A 6338-nucleotide genomic window follows, 5' to 3' on the forward strand; every position below is an offset into this window, starting at 1 on the left:
TAAACTGCTCGGAGTCACCAATCGAGAATTCGACTGGTTGGCGTTTCGGGGAACCATTTGGAGATGAAGGAGAACCCATCACTTGTGAGTCAGAGGATGAAGGAGGCGCGGTTAACCAGAATGTTAACCAAAGCTTTGGGCAGGAAGAGAAAGACACCAACTCCATTTCTTTAGATTTGGAGATGGGGTTACCCAAAACATCCCAGTACGTCGTAGGTGAGAGTTCTGGAACTAAGAAAAAGAAGAAGAAGAAGATGAGGGGTCAAGTGAATAGGAATCCTCCATGGATGACAGGAGAAGATGAGCTGTATCCCACTGGGGATATATATGAGTCTTTGTCTAGTTACTTTGGCATGACAGATCTCTGTCTCGGCACTTCGTCCGATTCAGACTACATACCTACGGGAAGAACCTTCATTCCGGACGGTGTTCGGAGGACAAACCGCTGTACCGGATGGACCCCAGGGATGTACGCGGAGGCGAGCTATGATGACGAGGAGTAGAGCTCCGAGGAAGAATAAAGTAATCTAGGTGGTATTGTAATAGAGCGTATTTTAAATTCCCGTTGGCTTGGGCTTTGAGCCAAATAAGTGGTTTATATGTACCACATGTAATATAAGTTTGTGAGTGTGTTATGTATTATACAAAGTATATGCATAATAAATGTTTTTTTTGTATTTGCTTCTTGATTTCATTGTGTGACTAGTTCTGGGCATTGAGTTGAGCTCAGAAAGCATTTGCATGGTGTAATTATGAGTAATCGCTCTTTGTTACAGGACTAGGGGAAAATGGCGTTAGTAGAAACCGAAGAGGCTCGCAGAGAGCGGGAAGCAAGAGAAAAAGAGGAGGCAGATGCAGCAGCTAGAGCAGAGAATGCACCACCACCACCACACCCAATGATGCACCCAGACTTCCAACAGTATATGAGGTCAATGGAGGAAGATAGGAGGCGTTACCAGGAAAGCCAGAGCAAGAACATGCAAGATTTCTTTACCCACATCATCAATGATAGGGGTAATGAAGGCAAGGGAGTAACTCTATCGGACTTCCAAAATGCAAGACCACTACCATTTACATCAGCTCCAGAACCAATGGACGCTGAAGATTGGCTTATGGATACGGAAAGGAAGCTGAAGACTGTTGGTTGCAACGATGAGAAGAAGATCAGATATACCATTTATCTGTTGTCAGGACTAGCAGCGTCATGGTGGGAGAACCTTGTAGCAGTACACCCTCCTGATAAGGTGTTCACCTGGGAGAAGTTCAAGAAGAAGTTTCGGGAAGCTCATGTTCCGGACAGCGTGGTGGAGCTGAAGAAGAGGGAGTTTGACGAACTACGACAGAATACTGCACCCATTATGCAATATGTTCGGGATTTCAACAGGTTATCCAGGTATGCACCTGAGGATGTAGATACAGAGGAGAAGAGGAAGAAGCGGTTCATGAAAGGCATGAATCCATACATGAAGATGCAACTAAGGTTGGCACGGACTGCCGAATTCCAGGAACTGATTGACTCGGCAATCACTTTCGAGGATGATTACCAGCAAGTCCAAGAGGATAGGAGGAAGAGGGCTCGTATCGAGCCAAGGAAGTACCCAATCAGTAAACCAACACCTGATCGGAGTTTCAAACCCCGATACCGACCTACTACTGGTAATCAATACAACCGGGGAGGTCAGAGTCAGAATCCAATCAACCAAATCATCTGCAACAATTGTGGCCTGAGGGGTCATTTGCAGAAAGATTGTCAGAAACCCAGAATCATCTGTTATGGTTGTGGGAAGGAAGGACACATTAAGCCGGATTGTCCAAACAAGGCGTCCTGGAGCGGACAGAGCTCTGGAGGACGAGGTGGAAACAACAACAACAACCGCAACAACAACAACAACAACAGCAACCGCAACTACAACAACAACAACAACAACAACAAGAGGGGAAAGCCTTATGGAAAGCTGAATTGCACATCTTTGGAACAAGCGGAAGAGTCGGATCAAACAGTCTTAGGTACGCTAAGCATTCTTACTCATCCTGGCAAAGTATTATTTGATACTGGAGCAACCACATCGTTTCTTGCATTGGAGTTTGTGGAAAAATTCGGGCTTAGATGTTCTAAGTTAGAAACCCCTATAACTGTTCTATCTGCGAGGGGGGGGACGATCTTAGTAACCCACGTGAAAGAAGCACAAGTCCTAACCATATGTGACTGTGTGTATTTCACGGACCTATTCATCATACCCATGAAGGACATATCAGTCATCCTAGGTATGGATTGGTTGACAGAAAATGGAGCGGTGATTAACTGTGGAGACAAAACAGTATCACTTCGCAACTCCATCGGAGGTCGAATAGTGTTCCAAGGAGATAAGTACAATGAGTTGGAGATCGGATTGGAACTAAATAGCCTGAAGGAGGTGAGAATTGAAGATATTCATGTAGTGAATGAGTTTAAGGATGTATTTCCTAAAGAACTACCGGGAATGCCACCTGATAGAGAGATAGAATTCACAATCGATCTGATTCCAGGCACAGCACCAATAGCACAACCACCATATAAGATGGGGCCAAAGGAATTAGTGGAACTGAAAGCTCAGATTGATGAGTTAGAACAAAAGGGATTCATTCAAGAAAGTGTATCACCATGGGGTACACCAGTTATTTTTGTGGATAAAAGAGATGGAGGAAAGAGAATATGTGGAGATTACAGAAATTTGAACAATGTAACTATCAAGAACAAGTATCCTTTACCTAGAATTCAAGACCTTTTTGATCAAGTTCAAGGAGCGGGAGTCTTCTCAAAGATAGATTTAAGGTCAGGATACCATCAAATCAAGATCAAGAAGGAGGATGTACCAAAAACAGCGTTCGTATCAAGGTATGGACACCATGAATACTTGGTTGTACCATTTGGACTAACAAATGCACCAGCAATTTTCATGAATTTGATGAACAAGATATTCATGAAGTACTTGGACAAGTTTGTGATAGTGTTCATAGATGATATTCTAATCTATTCCAAAGATAAAGAAGAACATGCCAAGCATTTGAAGATAGTTCTGCAAACTTTGAGGGAACATCAGCTATATGCAAAGTTTAGCAAGTGCAAATTTTGGTTGGATAGTGTTGAGTTTCTTGGACATGTCATAACCAAAGAAGGCATAGCGGTGAATCCAAGCAAGGTTCAGTCCGTATTGGAATGGAAATCACCTAAAAATGCTAAGGAGATACGAGGATTTCTTGGTATGGCAGGCTATTATCGGAGATTCATAGAGGGATTTTCGAAGATTGCAGGACCAATGACCAAGTTACTCAAGAAAAATACTCCATTTGTGTGGACTGATGAGTGTGAAGCCAGCTTCCAAACACTCAAAGATAAGTTAACCACAGCACCAGTGTTAGCATTTCCTGAACCTGGAAAGGATTACATGGTGTATTGTGATGCTTCCAAGAATGGACTTGGATGTGTTCTTATGCAAGATCGGAAGGTAATAGCTTATGGATCAAGACAGTTGAAACCCCATGAACACAACTACCTAGTACATGATCTAGAGTTAGCGGCAGTTGTGTATGCTCTGAAGAGTTGGAGACAATTTCTATATGGATCCAAGTGTGAGTTATACACCGATCACAAAAGTTTGAAATATTTCTTCACTCAGAAGGAATTAAACATGAGACAGAAGAGATGGTTAGAGTTGATTAAGGATTACGACCTTAAGATCAACTATACACCAGGCAAGGCTAATGTAGTAGCAGATGCCCTAATTAGGAAGAGTACGGAGAATCAACCTACGGAATGGGAGATTCCAAAGGAACTTCGGAAAGAGCTAGAGGAGGCTCAGATTTTGTTTATTCAAGGTGATGATAAGGGAAGTATAGCAACCATGAGGATTATGGATGAGATGTATTCAGATTTGAAATATGAGATTATCCGGAAGCAAGCGGATGATTTGTTCATACAAGAGGAAATCAAGAGGATTGGTGAAGGAAGACCATCGGAATTCCATCTAGGGGATTTTGATTCATTATACTTCCAGAAAAGGATCTGTACCAGATGATCCAAGTGAAGTCAATCATATTAAAGGAAGCACATGAAACCCTTTATTCCATACATCCAGGAAGTACTAAGATGTATATGGATTTGAAGGAGATGTTCTGGTGGAACAACATGAAAAGAGAAATAGCACAATATGTCTCGGAATGTCATACATGTCAACGAGTGAAGGCAGAACATCGTAGTCTGCGGGATTACTCAAACCACTAGAGATACCGGAGTGGAAATGGGATGAAATCGGAATGGATTTTGTTACTGGTCTACCAATGACTAGTAAGAAGAAGGATATGATATGGGTAATAGTGGACAGGCTTACCAAGAGTGCTCATTTCATAGCCGTAAACACAAAGGATACTGCAGAAAAGCTTGTGGATATATATGTGAAAGAGATTGTGAGTAAGCATGGAGTACCAAAGAAGATAGTTTCAGATAGAGGTTCAATTTTCACATCAGCATTCTGGAAACGACTACAAGAAGCTTTGGGATCCAAATTGGATTTCAGTACAGCATATCATCCACAAACCGGAGGACAGACCGAAAGAACCAATCAGATACTTGAGGACATGCTTAGAGCCTGTGCTCTAAACTTTGGAGGCTCATGGGAGGACCATTTACCTCTAGCGGAGTTCTCATATAACAACAGTTATCAGAGTAGCATCCAGATGGCACCGTACGAAGCATTGTACGGAAGAAAGTGTCGATCACCAATTTGTTGGTTTGAAACCGGAGAAAACAAGGAGTTTACACCGGACTACATCAATGAGAGACAAGATGTCATCGAGGTGATCTGGGATAGACTCAAAATAGCTCAGAGTCGTCAGAAGAGTTATGCCGACTTAAAGAGAAGAGATTGGGAACCGAAAGTGGGAGACATGGTTTATTTAAAGGTTAGCCCAATGAAAGGACTTAAGAGGTTCGGAGTGAAAGGAAAGTTAAGTCCTCGATATATTGGACCATTTAAGATACTCAGTCAGAATCGAGGAACAGCTTTTGAGTTGGAGTTACCGGCACAACTAAGTCAAGTTCATAATGTGTTTCATGTTTCACAACTCAGAAAGTGTTTGAAGGCACCGGATGATCCCATCACATATGAAGAAATAGAATTGCAATCTGACCTAACTTATGTGGAAAGACCGGAAAAGATCTTAGAAGTACAATGGAAGAAGTTAAGAAACAGAGCAATCAAATACTGCAAAGTTCAATGGCAACATCATCCTGAGCGAGAAGCAACTTGGGAGACGGAAGAAGAATTAAGGAAGTCTTACCCCAAGATGTTCAGGTACCAATCTTAACTTCGGGACGAAGTTTCTGTTAAGGGGGAGAGGCTGTAATAACCCAGAACATAGGAACAACGAAGGGTAGATTTAGAAATGGGATGTGCATTTCATCGCAAAACGGGGGAAATTTCCGCGCCTTTTTGCAACTAAACCTAAGAGGGATCGAGGTTCTCTCTCATTTTGCACTTAGGGTTAGGCAATGTGAGTTAGGGAAATTTCGACATGATCTCTTTTGTAACTTGTTACTTTGGGGAATGTTTGCATTTGATAAGTGTTAAACAATTAACTATAAACATCACACCATATAAACATTGAATTTGGAATTCAAACACAAGATATAAAATTCAAATCACTTTGAATTTCAAAGTGAATATCAAATAATATTTCCTCAAGAATATAAACATTATATAATACAAAGCTCATAAACCAAAACTTGAGCTTTATTGATCATCAACACAGAATACATAGTCTTTACAATATTTTTGATACAAGAATTGATGTATAATAATAAACAGAAATGAAAAAGGAAAATTACAAGATTTTCCTAAACTAAAACCTAGACTAAATGCTTGAAGGACATCTTCTGGTCATACTCAACTTCAAAACCTGCAAAACAAATCACAAGTGCTAGACAGGATATTAAGTGTTAGAAATTCAGTTTGGACAGAGTGAAAAACATCACAGAAATTCAGTTTGGACATTGAACAACATCACGCACACTTGTGCTTGTCCAAAACCTGGACAAAGACAGGATAGGATCAGGCAGACCAAACCTGAGCAGCCACAGAGGGCTCAAGTTTCACCATAGCAAGGCTGTTGCTAGGCAAGCAACAGCAAGGCAAGGCAAAGGATGAGTCATAAAGTAAATGAGCCTGTGTGTCATGGCCAGGGATGAAGTAGAGGCCATATAAATAGCACACAAACCCTAGAACCATGTCAGTCGACCACATTTGCAAATCATCAGGTAAGGGTGAAGCAAGAACAAGCACAGTTCATCCAGTTCATAACCA

The sequence above is a fragment of the Lolium perenne genome, chromosome 1 (genome assembly GCF_019359855.2).
Source record: "Lolium perenne isolate Kyuss_39 chromosome 1, Kyuss_2.0, whole genome shotgun sequence".
NCBI lineage: Eukaryota > Viridiplantae > Streptophyta > Magnoliopsida > Poales > Poaceae > Lolium > Lolium perenne.